A 15,664-nucleotide genomic window follows, 5' to 3' on the forward strand; every position below is an offset into this window, starting at 1 on the left:
TATTTTATATTGTATCTCAGCTAGAGAATTTACTGTACCACAAAAAATTTAAGTCCTCATTGCTTAGCAATTGCGAAACATACTTCTTCCGAAAAGTCACATAAGATAGTACTGAGCCCAGAAAGAAATTTTCAATGCCCTTCATAGGAAACATTCAAAATTTCTTTACCTTTTTTATTATTTTAAAAATTTGGGGGTGACTATGAGTAAATTTAGTATATTTTGCAGTCATAACACTCTTTTACCATCTAAAAGAAAGATTGTAGTATCTTTGTCCGCTTCCCTGCAAAGTGTAACTACTATTCTAATGTTTTTCTAAAATATGAAGTCCTATAAAATGACTAATTAGCATTTTGTTAAATGCCTTTGGAAAAGAGCAACATAAAAGAGACTCTCTACATCCTCATGCTCATCATATTTATAGTAACTCACTGTCTCACATGCCTAGACTTGCACAATACCACATGAAAAGGAAAGAAGGATCCTGTCTGAATGCTTCCTCTGGAGTTACCAGGGCCTTTTTAGGGGTCCAGTGTGTTTTGGACAATGGCATCTCTTTGGCCTCAACTTTTAACAATAGCTCTTAAAAAAGAAAAGGAATCTAAATTGTCTCTGTAATTTTCTGGCTAGAGCTTAGAATACTCGCTCACATACAAACTATTCACCTTGCTGCTCTTCACTGAGTATAAGATTGATCCATCTGTCCAACTTGTCTTCTTATCACTTCTCATAAATTGCTTATGTTCAAATTAGCCAATAGACACTGTACCTAAAACCATTAGGCCCTGAAAGCAAAATATGTAATTAAGGTCTACCCTTCCCACCTCCATTTCCACTGCGAAAGCACTCCACAGCATTTGGTGAAATTGTTGCTTTTAAGTCTGCTTTGTGGAGAAGGATTTGGTGACTCCTGACCCTTGAGGGTTGTTCTTTGACCCATCACTTTCCTCCACCATCTGGCATGTTTACTTGAAGCAAACGCCTTGGGTCAGAGGGCAGAGCAGACATGTGGAGGGACAGCTTTGTCATAAAAGCAATAAAGAATGAGTGGGCGCTTTAGATTATCTCACTGAGCATTTTGTTCGGCCGCCAAGCACAAAGAGGTAGGGTTGGTCATATGACTAAAAGAAAATAAATAAAAATCAGTTATCACATAGCCAAGATGCCCAAGTTCAGAATCTGAGCACAGTTTCCTTTTCCATTTCTGTGAGATACTTTTTATGCTTTACTGGGCACATTACTAAACAATATGTTACACCAGACACAAGGGGAAAAGTGGTTTATAGGCTAAATTAACCAGATTGATTATTCAGGAAGAGTGTTGATAGTCCAATAATTCCCAAGCAACAAAATTAAAGACAGATAGAATAGAGTAAGGAACCAAAGATCAGGTAATCAATTTTTTTCATATCCAGGGCCCACACTGTAATGAGATAATAATGATGATTTTATTTCTTAATAACTGAGGCTTTTTTGAAAAGAACAACTCAGAAGTGAACAGTGACTTCAACTGTGTACATCCATTTTAGACCCCCAGACGGGGAGCCGTGACCAATAAACTCCCCCACCCCTTATTCTGCCATTAATCCTAAAAGTGGGGACATTGGATGAAGGTATAGAATCTTCAGCACATAAGCCCCCTACCAAAAAACCTCAAGTTTCAGTTATCAGAAACTACTTCTAGTTCCCTTTATGGAACTTTCTTGGATTCTGAAGACCTTTCAAAAATGCTTCCCTCCAGCTCATAATAATGACAAGTGGTCTCTGGTTGGCTCAGATGGTTTTGCTGTCACTTGGGATTCATTCCCCACCACAACTCTGGAAGGCACAGAGAGGAGAGAGGACATGCAAAATTTCTGCGTCCACTAAAATCTCACTGCTATTCTCACTTTCACTTTCTATTACTTACCTTTGAACATTTCAGGAATAAGACTAAATTAAAAAAAGAAAAGAAAAGAAAAGAAAAAGCCCTGAAATAGAAACTCAGAAATGATTTGTGTTTATATTCATTCTTAATGTACAGGGAGAAAATTGCCATGAGTCTTGAGATGAAAATGATTAAAGGGAAGGGTTAGTCAGCAAAAGGAAATGAAAAGAGATTTTTTTCCCTCAGAAAAAAAAATATATATATATAAAATAAAACAAAGGAAAAAAGATTAAAGGAGACCTCCCTCTTCCAGCCTGATTGTCAGGGGATAGTTCTTCACATTGCGAATCCGCTTTGATCCTGGAAGCTCTGCATTTTCAGTCTCTGCCAAGTTGGTAAAAGGGATGTCCCTTGTGGAAAATTTTCTCATATGGAGCTTTTCAAAAAAAAAAAATCCTATCTATCAAGATTTCTAGCCTTTGCAACATTTCTCTTGAAAAATTCATGGCACAGAGTATAGCCATTCTCTTTCCAATTCTAGACTTTCTGTAAAGAGCAGCTATTTGCCCAAGTTTGTCCTTGCCAGTTTCAGAATTGATCACACTATAGATAATTTATAGGTAGACAAGGAGATCATACATACTAATGTGTCCACTTACAAGCAGAGAAGGAATTCCTGGGCTTCTTTTGAAGAAAAAGCCTTCTAGTGAAGTTTCTTCCATTCATATTTAATAAACTAGTTCATGCAAGAAAGAACAAGAAGAGCAGGAGCTTTGGAAATGGATAGACTAGGGCATGGATCTTACTAGAGGGTTGACCCTGGGTAAAACATTCAATCGCTTTGAGTCCCAGTTTCGCTTTGGTAAAAGCAAAGATAATACTGCTCACCTTTCAGGATTATCAGGAAGATGAATTGAGATAATGTGGGTCAAAAACTCTAGCATTGGGCACTCAACAAATGTTGCTTTCATTTTATATTAGTTTTATAGAAGAACCTGTACCTGTTTCAAAGGACGACTAAACTCATTTGTTCATTGAGAAAATGCCCTTTCCACAGCACAAGGCAAATTATCCTGCAAACTGCCTTTCAGTCTGAGGCTCTCTAAAGCAACGTCTCTGTGCTCTCAGAGCAGACACGTTGCCAGAACTTCCCCTAAGTCACAGGTAATCTTTTCTACATATCAGTCTTCCTTGAGCAGTATCTGTGCTGCGTTCAAGGTCGAGGGTGCAAAGAAGGCAGGGATAGAGATGACAGTGGAGGCTGCGAATGCTGATGGAGGGGTGGGAGGAGACCACCTCACCCATCTTACTGGGGAAAGTAGGATTTGCAGTGGAAGAACACAAAAGCAGAGGGGTGCTGACGCTTAAGAACTTGATCACAAAGTGTACAATTCCACACTAAGTTTTCAAAATCAGAACTTTAATTAGGAGAGAATTTTGTCAATTTCTAAGTCTTTTTTTCTACAAGCTATGTGAGGACCCTGAAGGGTTAAGACATCCTTCTGCTGTCATTCAGTAACTCTAATACTGAACCATATCACAGGAGGATCTTGTTCCATGATCATAAACCAAGGTCCTAGAGAATCCTAAAGCCAGGCCCTGGAAAGGCCCAGGCCTTCAGACTTGATTTGGAATACCAGCCTTTCTTCTCACCAGCTCTGTGACCCCTGGGCAGGTTTTGCTGTAATACTCACCAAAAGCCCCTGTCATAAAAGCTCGGTCCTTAGCTCAGCAATGTTGAAAGGTGGTACAAACCTTTAAGAGGTGGGGCCTAGTAGGAGGTTTTATGTCATTTGCGGCATGACCCAAAGGGGACTACGGGATAAGGGTGCCTTCCTCTTTCTCTTTTGCATACAGGCCATTTGGTGAGCAGCATGCTCCACCACACACTCCTCACCAAGATGTTCTGCCTCGCCACAGGTCTGAAGATAGGCCCAGCAAACCTAAAAGAAAGTGATGTAAACTTTCCTCTTTTTAAGTTGATTATCTCAGGTATTCTGTTATAATAACAGAAAGCTAACATATATACTATTTCTAAGCCTCAGCCTCCAGATCATAATGGGGAAAAGAATACCTATCTTACAGAGATCTGTGGAGATGAGATGATTTAACAGAGGTAACACTTAGGTAGGTCCAAAGTGGGTAGGTCAGAGAATGATCAAAATGATCAGTGTACTCAGTCACCTCCCCCCTATAATCTTAGTTCACTGATCTCAAACCAGACTTCTACATCTTGGGTTTTTTTCTCCATTCTTTACAAAGAAAAAAAAAAATGCAGCACTCTGTACATGTTAATTCATTTCAAACTCACAAAGATCCCAAAGAAAGGAAAAAGTATGAGCTGTGTTCAAACTGAAGATACTGAGGCATGGAGAGGTGAAGTAACTTGCCCAATGTTTCACATCAACAAAGACATTAAAGATTAGAAATGTACCCGGAATTATTTTTAAGAGTCACAGAAGGTCATTAAATAATGCTTCTTTCTGTGAAGAAGAGTGCAACGAAAGTGGAGATATACTGCAGAATCAGACAGATGTAGAGCTAAACAGGAAGTGATGATTTAGGTCCAAAGAAGTAGGGTAACCCATGCTTTCCTTTGCTCTCCTCCCACAAAGACAGTCTCCTCTGCCATAAAGCAGTTAAGAATCAGCTTGTCTTCACACAGGCAGAGAGAGTCCCAGGAAAGAAGCGGGAGGAAAGGGGAAGGGCTGTGACCTCTGTGTAGACTTCCTTACCCACAAAGGGGATGATGGTCTCCTTCACATGAGGAGAAGAGAATGAATGGACAGAGAGTGACCAAATATGGAAGGAGACACCTCCATGGGAAAGAATGCATGTGGAGAAGGAAAGAAATGTATCCCCCTACACAACTTAAAAATATGTGACTCCAAACCCTGGGCTCCTAGCACTGTGCCAGAGAAAGCAGAAGAGCCCAGTGTTTGTGACATTATCACATACCTTGGTGTTACATTCCACCCTTGCTGATACTACTTATTAGCCATGTGCTCCTGGGCACATCCCGACCATCGGATGCTCTCATTTCCCCACTTTTAAACAATGGTGCCAGATACATAGAATTCTTGTGAGACTTAAACTGATTAATATACATAAAGTCTTACCAGTTTACCTCATAGTAGTTGCTCAATAAATGTCGGTGATTATTAACATTAATATGAGATAGCCAGTGGTCAATAAATGTTGATTGATTATATTTCTGTATCAGGTCTGGGTTAAATGATATTCAATCCAATAGGGTTTTCTTCCCGGTGCCATTAATGATGGTTATGGGAAAAGCATCTTTGTAATAACATAAAAAACGGTCACTTTTGACATCTTCATAATGATGAAGATTTTCTCTGTTCTCTCACTTTTGAAGTCCTCTGACACTTACTTATACCTTCCATCCTCAGTTTTTATGAATGGATATTTATTATTAAATGGGAATTTTCATAAGTAAAAGAACATATTATCGGTGACTAAGCATCAACAATATGTAGATGTGGGGTTTCTAATCCCATTTACAGATAGTTTCTCTTAATTTTCACAACAGACATCCACAGCATAATAATGTAGACATTATCATTCCCATTTTGTAGAAGAGGAAACTGAGGCCCAGGGAGGTGGTGACTTTCTCAAGATCCTTTTAATATCAAGCACCCCAGGTGTATTTTAAAGCATATTTCAATTTACACAAATGTTAAGGCACTCACCTATTGCATAAAGCAAGGTACACCTACAAAACCATACAGGCTGTTTGGTAGACCACAAGGTTTTTTTAACAGCATCCCATATTTCTGTTTTGAGTCTCTTGCCGCTTGGGTAAACATTGTACTTTTCATTGGATATACTGTAAGTCATTAAAGTCAGTAAATAGCAGAAATGAATAAAACAGCAACTTAGATATTTTTAACACCTCTGAGTTAAAACCACTTTGCAGTGGGGAAGAAGAACAGATGCCCGCTTCTAAATGTGAGAGCCACCAACTGGGAATTTGCTAGTTGTAACTGCTGCCATCTGTTTTCCACTGTTCTTTTTACCTGCCTCTCTTAGATTTAGTATTTGAATTCTGGGCCATGGATTCTTAGTATAGGCAGGGAAGAGCGGGAGGGACTCCAATTTGAAATTTTCCCAGGTGCTCGCTCCTGCATTAAATCAAAGGTAACTTCTCGGGGAAAAAATATCATGAGAGCGATTATTTAACAACTGCATTTTACTCTTCTATACATTCTTTGTACTCCTATTTCCATGTGCATTTTTCCTATTTAATCAACTTCCCGCTTTTCCTAAGGGCTTTATGGAAACGCCTCTCTGATGCCAATTAGGGCACTGCTGTGTGAATTAGTTTCTTCCCTGACTGAATAAATAATTTTAGTCAAGCTGCACATACACTCAGAACTCACTTAATCAGCACTTAACTAGTATTCGGCACTAGTGTAGTGGGCTTTCCCCTTGGGGTCAACATGCTGAGGGAGATACCATTTGTGCCAAAGGGAAGCAGATAAAATAGACAGGTTAATAGAACTATAAAGGACAATAAGAAATTGTTCCAGTTCAGCCTTTTGCCTTCAAGTACGATTGCTCCTAAACCTTAGTAGAAAGAGAAAATCTACCCTTGTCTTTTAGGAACATCTGTAGGGGAGGTTTCTCAACATTTGATTGTAATTCTGAGTGACATATGTGCATGTGCATATAACTTCTGGCTAAAGGCCAGCAGCGAACAGGAATAATCATCCAACCTGTAAATGAGCTTTCTTCCTAACTCTACATGATAAACGTGGAATTCTCATCTCTGAAGAAAAAAAAAGTTTCAGAGAAGTTATGTATTTTCGTCAGAGTAACACAGCCAATTAGTCACATAAGATTTAGTACCTACTCTGTCTAATTCTTCCATCCCAAGTAAAAGAGGAATGCTTCAGAAGACAGGTGCAAACGTTTCTTCAGCTTTCATTTCAGACTCTCAGAGTCATTCTGGAATCCTATAAAGAACAGAAAAGGTAGACGATGCCATGTCAAAGGTCTAGCGTAACCAGGTCTCTCCAAACCAAGCAGGGAGTCAGGGAGTCAGACTGCAGACAGAGAACCTTATTTGGGAAAAGTCACATTTTTTTAAAAAAGAGCGAAAGTCAGTTAGCAACATGACACTGTTAATTTGGAAATTGTTTCAACAGTTATATAATGAGTGCCTCAAAAACACAAGTAGAAAAATGGGGGATGAAGGCTGAAAGGTCAGAGATCTCACCTGCCTGAGGTAGTTTGAGGGGTACTGGAATGGACCATCTGATTCTCCAGGCTAGACCAGCAAAGTGTATGCGTACTCTAGAGGTTCTTCATTGAACAGACAAATGCTGCTATGATATTTAGGTGGGTGGCTCAGAGTAATGCTTTCCACCAAATATGTATCACTCCATACTTTAGCTACTCTGTCCTATTAGGCACCATGGCGTTTGAACTAACTTCCAGGTGTGCGTTACCAAATCAAACCTACACAGATCAGGTCTCCCTTGGAATTAAGCTTTGCTGATAACTGCAAAGAGGAAGGCAACCAAGAGGAGACAACAGAGGAAGTGTGGGCCCTCATGAGTAGTTCCTTAGGTCTTTCCTAACTCCAGGGGCATAGGTCCCTGCCCAGAGCAACAGCCTAGCTCCGAAGTGAGGTTGCACAATACCCCACACCACAGGAAAAAAATAAGTTCTGTTGCATGTCTAGTTTATACCCTAGGTCAAGGTTGAGCAAACAATAGCCCAGAAGTCCATCACTTATATAGTGACTTTAGTTATAATAAAATCTGATTTTATTTATAATAAAATGATATAACAATGATTTATTTATAATAAAACTTTCACTGGAGCGCTTCTAGGTCTACCTCTTCCACATTATCTGTGGCTATTTTCCCATTATAAAGCAGAGTTAGATAATTGCAAGAGACCATACACACATTGTGTGTGTGTGTGTATGTTTCAAGGAATGCATTTCACGAGTAAGGAAAAGAGAGTCCAAAAAGCCTTTTACAGAACACAAGGCCCCTGAGATGGGAGGGATGGAGGGGTTGCAGGAGGGACCAAGAAAGCTAATGCAAACAGCACCTGAGGTCATAAGTCCTGAGCACAAGTAAGACAATTTACTGAAGGCAAACTTAATCTGAAGAGGATTTTTGCCTTTTTTGAAGAAACTTTTCTTGTCTTACATTTACTTACTCTTGGTCACTGCATGACTCCAGTGAAAACTGATATAATACTTAAAGGTTAAGCGCCACAAACAAATTTGCCTCATGATGGGAGAAATGTCAGGAAAAGGAATTAATTAAAAGAGAAAATGATGTCCCTCAGTAACCAAAGTCCTCATCTGCAGTTAAATCAAGATCTTACCATTCTAAAATGTCAAATTTATCTCTTTTGACTCACTCCACTTTTTTTTAAAGAAAGAATTATTACTTGACATAAATTAATAACAAAATTTCTTTTTAAAGGATATTTACCTTTTTAAGAAAAGGGTTTCTATCACAAGCTGAATATCATAAGGGAAGAGCTGAATTCATTTATTTGTGCATATAAAAAGAAGAAAATAAATTCCAAAAGCTTGTGTATGAACAGAAACCAAACAATCAACATCAAATTATTTGTTTCTTCTTTAGAACTCTACAGCCTCTTTCAAGAGAGAAAAGAATTTTTTAAAGTCCAAGTTCAGTCATCAATTTTGGTTTAAAAATGACCTGCTTTATGTCATTGAGTTCAAATGGAATTTTTTATCCAAAATCATTTTGACTCTGAAGTAGCAAAAAGTATAATAATATTTCACTCAACAAAGAAAATATATCCCAAGGACACAGATTCTGTCATCAGAAATAAGTCACTGGAGGGAGACATCACGAAGTTCTGGGAGCCAGAACTTTCTAACAGTGTCTCCCTCTAATCAAGGCCTTCCAGGACTCTGGTCTCCTCTCTGTTCATGGTGACCTTACTGCTGGGCATCTCTCCTATTCTCTGCTTCCACAATAACTTCAGTTAGGAAAAAGTTTTTGTCCCAAAGAGTTTGTTGATTGAGTCTTCTTTCAAGCTGTATTATCTGAAAGGTAAAGCACAACCAGAAGACTCCCTTAGGATTCTATAGCAACTACCTCAAAGTCTATCAAACCAAGTCCCCCAATCAGGGGGAACAAGAGTTAGTTGATAAAAGCAAGTTACAAGACACGTTAACCCTTCATATGTATGTTGTTTGAAGCATAGTGAGCTAAATCAAAATGCAACTTGGCATATGAAGAGCAGACTGATAACACCAGAAACAGTTGAATTTCCGTACTGTCTTATGTGGTGCCCAGAAGACTATAGAGAGGTTCTTGACAACTTCCTCCTGAATTTACAGAAAAATAGATTTCCAAAATCTCCTGCTGAAAGAGCTTTTGGAGAAGGGAAGCATACAGCTTTTGCTAATAGGTTTTTTCTATTCCAAGTTGAACTAAAGCAAACTCTTATTTGTACTAAAAACAGTTTAGCAATATAAGAACAAAGCCAGGAAATACAGGGTCTCCAGATATATCATTTGGGACCCAAGAAATGCTATCTTTGGCATAAATATTACAGGTCTGTCATTTCTTGCCTTGGCAGAAAGATTTTCTGTAGGTGGCAGGAAGTTGTTCTTGTTCACTGATTTGGAAGGTCTTTGTTTTAATTTTTAAGGTAGAAGATTCTTATGTAACCCCAACAGGCCCCAATAAATTGATAGAAATCTTTTTATAGAACATAGAAAATCAATATCTAATAGAATAACCTAGTATAGCAAAACATTGCATCAGTATTACATGATATAATTTGTGTGTGTGTGTGTGTGTGTGTGTGTGTCACTCTCCTTGACTTGCTGTTTGCTGTTGTTGTTTGGGGATTTTGTTTGTTTGTTTTACCTCACACAGTACTTTTATCCAGAAGCAATCTTGATAAACTTGGCAGTCCCATTTCTACCACATTCTCATTATGAATAAATCTCTAAAGGAAACTCCAAGACCTTAAGGCAAGTTGGTGGAAAGATATTGAAAGAGCCCTAGTTTCATATCTCAGATAATTCCTTATACCAATCGCTTCATTCTTCACTCTAGTGACTTGCTTTTCCAAGACCAAATGTGCAACTAACTCCCCAGGGCTAACCAAATGGGTCACTTTCCTTCTTGTCATATATTTACTTAATTATTCAATCATTCACCAAATACTGAGATCTTATTCTGTGCCAGGCAGTATATTAAACTATGGGGGTTACAGTGATGAAAGAGAAAGATTTTGTTAGCAGAAGTTTACTGATGACCAACACCAGGTAATGACTTAACTTCCACAACCCCTTTTCCTTTGGGACTAGTCCTGTGACTTCTTGACAGAGTCTTCCTCCAGAAACTTGAATTTAATCCCTAAACCCAAGAACTTTAAAATAAGCCATCCTAATTTCCTTTGACATGGCTACCACAATGAAATTTGGATCCAAAATATGGAAAAGACCTGAACTTCTTGGGCATCAGATGGTCCTCAATAAAGAAACAGCAAGGGTGCGCCCACAATTGGATGGATCATTGTGTCCAGAAATTACCCTGGACTCTAATTCAGATCCCAGGGGGACTTCTGGTCCCCAGGTCAACCAGGCTCCTTCAGGTTCTGTTACCCAGATGAATTCAGATCTTCAAGAGCAAACACGAAACATTGCATATTTAACAGAAGTTCCACCCGCTCCGACACCCAAGAGCCATCTTGGTGTTTGCAAAGCCAAATCATCTCCAACAGAACTCTACCTCCAAAATTCTACAATTACAGGTTTTGGTTAGAATGCCTATTTCATTTTAAAAAGCAAAAATTGAAAAATTATTTTGAAGTAAAAAGAAGGCATTTTTGTTAATTGAGGGTAGCTGTTCTTAATTTAATTCAAGAACAGAATTAAATAGCTCATTGCAAACTACTTAACTCTGAGAAAATACCAAGAGATTAAGAAAACAGTTAACTCACATTAATTGTATAACTTTAAACGCAAGAATAGGCGGGTGGTGAGTAAAATCAATTTGAGTTCCAACTGTCAATCTCTTCCTTTATTTTCTTGAAGAGAATACATTGCTGAAAAAGGGAACCAGTAAAAGTGGGTAGAGAATTGTGTTTTCAAAAGTCCTAACTTGTGGTCCCCTAGGTAGAAAGGCAGGTTTACTTCTGAAGCCCAAACAGCTGGTTCAGTCCTGTCCTCGAATGACCCACCAGCACCTGGCTGACATGGAAGCGGAGCCTTCTTATAGCAACAGATTTAGACACAGAGTTGAATTTGAAAGGGGGACCCGGAAAAAAATAATGTAGTGTTGCAAAGAATACATAAAAATTCAGAAATGATTTTTTATGCATTTAATTTGAAGTGGAAATTCAAATCAGAAAGATTAACCCATCTTAATAAGTCAGTCTCAAATGCCAAATATTTAAATTGAAAAACATTTATATATGAGTGCATGTGTGTGCATGCATGTATATTATACATACACTTAGGAATTTAAAATAAGTATAATCTCATTAGGACTGCTAGCCTTTCTGTCTCACTTCCTACTACTTGTGCTATATTTGCATTATATAAACACACATACATAGATTTCACACAGTATAATACCACACAACCACCCCCACAAAAGATATGCCATTACTTCCAACTTAAAATACTTGAAAACATGGGGAAAATATCTTTAAAATTATCTTAAGATTTGAAATGGAAGTAATTATCAAGTCAATTTTGAAACAGTAAATGCATCAGAAACTAGAAAGTTTTCTCTGAAATAGTATTGTTTCAATAATTTGACTTTTATAATCTAAAATGCCAATTCCTGATCTGTGAACTGAAGGGGCCCAAAAAGCTAAAAGACTTTCCCCTGATTGATTCTTCTACCCCACCCACTCCTACCTCCAGATCCATTTCCAGAGGTGGTTTCCAACAGTTTCTTTTTTGTCAGTGTTTTCTTCCACACACCACTATTTATAATTACAAATCAGAAACTGATCACATTAACACAATTTCTCAACCCCCACAAGCAACCTTTGTTGTTACCATCTGGAGCCTCTCAAGCCAGGATCCACTCCTTATATATATGCACAGTCAGGCAGAAAGTGAGACAGGAAGAATAGCAGTCCAAATGGAATCACACTTATTTTTAATTTCTGAATTCCTTGAATCTCTCTGAATTTCAAAATAATAAAGTAAAACTGAAGAATCTATAGTTTAGATACCTATTCACTACTGAGTAATATCAACTCCTAGAAATTGTCTTTAAAGTTAAAGAAAATGTACACACATATATTTTTTAAACATTAAGAGATAGGAGTCATTATAATTGATCTTTTTTAGTTATATATAACATTTGGATTCACGTTGACATATAAAAGCATGGAATATAATCTGTTCTAATTCAGTCTCCAGGCCTTCCCCTTTTCTTCCCCTCCTCCCTCCCCCTGCTCCCTCCCCTCTACTCTACTGATCTTTCTGCTATTTACATATAATTTTTTTAAATTAATGTCTTGTGGTTGTACATGATGGTGAGAATCACGGTGGTGTATTCATATATGTACATAGGAAAATTAGGTCAGATTCATTCCACTCTCTTTTTCTACCCCATCCTTTCTCCTTTCCCTTCATTCCCCTTTGTCTACTGATCTTTCTTCTCTTTTTATCTCCCCACCCCCTTATTTTGGATTAGCTTTCTCAAATCAGAGAAAACATTTGACCTTTGACTTTTGGGGACCAGCCTATTTCACTTAGCATGATAGTGTACAGTTCCATCCATTTACCAGCGAATGTCATAACATCATTCTTCTTTATGGCTGAATAATACTCCATTGTGTATACATACCATATTTTCCTTATCAATTCAAGAGATAAGAATCATTACTTGGAAAAATCTTTATGATTTAGACTATGATTTTGAATCCCTACTTTCAGATGAGGAAATTATATTGAAACACTAATTCCTATCTCTTCTCTCCCCACCTTATAATATTAAATTGTTGATTAAGAGGTTGATAGCATTTACCTTCTGTTCTGCTGACAAAATCCCCACAGTTATTTATTTAATATTATTTCCATATTTAAGTATATTCAATTCAGAGTCCAGGTCCTCCACCCTGTGTTTCCTAACCTGCAGTCTTCTTTGCCTAGATGTCATTCTCCAGTTTGTTTTATTTTTTCCAGGTATTTCATGGGTACAGTACTGCTTGACTCATTATTTCCTGAGAATGTCTGTACATTGCCTTAATTTTTTGAGGGAAGTTTGGTTGAGTGTCAAAATTATTGGAACATTCTTTCCTCTGGGTCTGACTTCACATTGAAACTCTATATGGAGAAGTCTGAGGCCAACATTTTTTAACCACATAAATGGACTTACATTCTGTTTGGATACACATAAGTGTCTTTATCTTATTTATTCAGTAACTTCATCAGAATATGTCATATTGATATTTCACTTAAATTTTCCCCTGGAACATAGGAAGCAGATTAGTCCTATAGAATACAAACTCTAGTCACTTTTGCTGTCTCTTTCAATACTCTGACCTTAGTGCCTAAAATGGCACCTGATAAGAACCAGTCATGTAGTGGATATTTTTACATAATAAAATAGTATATCTTTATTTTGTAACTTTTGTTATTATACTTAGCAAATATTAATTATGCAAATTAATGTAATTCACTGTGGTATTTCCACATCTGAGCACATTGTGCATGGATGTTCATGCATCCTTCTACACATCTCCCACCTCTCCTGAGCACCCTTCCCAGGGCCCAGCAATCCCTCTTCTACTTTTAGGTTGCCTTTTTAAAGTTTCCATATATGAAAGGAACATACAATACTCATCTTTCTGTGTCTTGCTTATTTCACTTAATGTGATGTCCTCCAGTTTCATTCATTTTCCTGCAAAAGACAGGATTTCATTCCTCCTATGGCTGAATAATACTCCATGGTGCATATAAATCTATCTTCTTTATCCATTCTTCTTTATCCATTGATAGACACCTAGGTCAATTCTTTATCCAAGCTATTGTGAAGAGTGCTGTAATAAATATGGGTATGCAGGTGTCTTTTCTGTATACTTACTTCATTTCCTTCAAATATATACCAAGAGCAGCATAGCTAGATCATAAGGTAGTTCTAGTTTTAGCTTTTGAAGAAGCTCTATGCTGTTTTCCATAGTAGTTGTACTCATTTACATTCCCACCAACAATGTATAAGGGTTCCTTTTCCTCCATTCCCACAGTATCTGTTATTTTGTTTTTGTTTTTGTTTCTTAAAAATGTCTCATTATAGTTCTGAGTTGCATTTGGAGGATGGCTAGCGATAATGAGAATTTTTCACATATTTATTGGCCATTTATATTTCTTCTTTTGAGGGAGGTCTATTTAGATTATTTCCCCATTTTTAAATCAGATTACTCATTTTTTTGAACTCTTTATATATTCTGGACATTAACCCTTTATAAGATGAATAAGTGGCAAATATTTTCACCCATTCTTTAGGATGTCTCTTCACTCTGTTGATTTTTTTTTCCTTTGCTATAAGAAGTTTTTGTTTGATATAATCCCATTTGTCAATTCTTGCCTTTATTTATTTATTGAGCTATTGGAGTCCTATCCAGAAAATTACTGCCTGTTGCAATCTCTTGAAGTATTTTCCTTAAGTGTTTCCCTAGTTATTTGAGAACTTCAGGTCTTACAGTAAGGTCTTGATCCATTTTGAGTTGATTTTTGTGCAGGGTAAGAGAAAGGGATCCTGTTTTCCCAATACTGTTTGTTGAGAAAATATCTGTTCTTCAATACATGTTTTGGCATCTTTATAGAGAATCAGTTGGCTGTAGATGTGTACATTTATTTCTAGGTTCTCTATTCTGTTCCATTGGTCTATGTGTGTTTTTGTGCCAATGTTATGCTGTTTTGTTATGGCTCTGTAGTATGTCTTGAAATCAGTTATTGTGATGTCTCCAGTTTGCTCTTTTTGCTCAAGATTGTTGGGCTATTCAGGGTCTATAGTGCTTCCATATGAATTTAGGACTTTGTTGTTGTTGTTGTTGTTCTGTGAATATTGTCACTGGTATTTCAGTGGGGACTACATTAAATCTGTAGATTGGTTTGGGTAGTAGGGATATTTTAATAATATTACTTCTTCCAATATATAAACATGGGAGGTCTTTTTTTTGGTGTCTTTTCAATTTCTTCAGTGTTTTATAATTTTCATTGTAGAGGTCTTTCCCTTCCTTAGACAAGTTTATTCCTAATTGGATTGTGTGGGTGGGTGTGTGTGTGTGTGCCTACTGTTAATGGGATTGCTTTCATGATTTATTTCTCTGCAAATTCACTGCTGTATAGAAAAGGTATTGATTTTTGTATGTTGATTTTTATAAGCCTGCCTCTTAACTGAATTCATGTATTAGTTTTAATACTCTTTTTGTGGAGTCTAGTTTTTTCTCTACATAGAATCACACCATCTGTAAACAGATGATTCCTATTTTTACAAGTATTTTTTCAGAAGTTTTCTTCTAGTATATCTTTAGTTATTTTTAATATTTATGTATTTTTTTGTTGTTTTTTAGGACCACCAATTATGTGTACACACACACACTCTCTAGTATGTCTCTTATATTTATTAATATATAATTTTAACCTTTGCACTCTTGTTCTGTATATACCTATCTACCCCCTCCCTATTATATATTTTTTCAATTATTGTGTGTGTGTGTGTGTGTGTGTGTGTGTGTGTGTGGTAGGGGGTTGCTTTTAAAGTGGTTCTCAAAACATGTCTGGGATTTTATTTTGCT

This window comes from Sciurus carolinensis, chromosome 14 (assembly GCF_902686445.1).
Source record: "Sciurus carolinensis chromosome 14, mSciCar1.2, whole genome shotgun sequence".
NCBI lineage: Eukaryota > Metazoa > Chordata > Mammalia > Rodentia > Sciuridae > Sciurus > Sciurus carolinensis.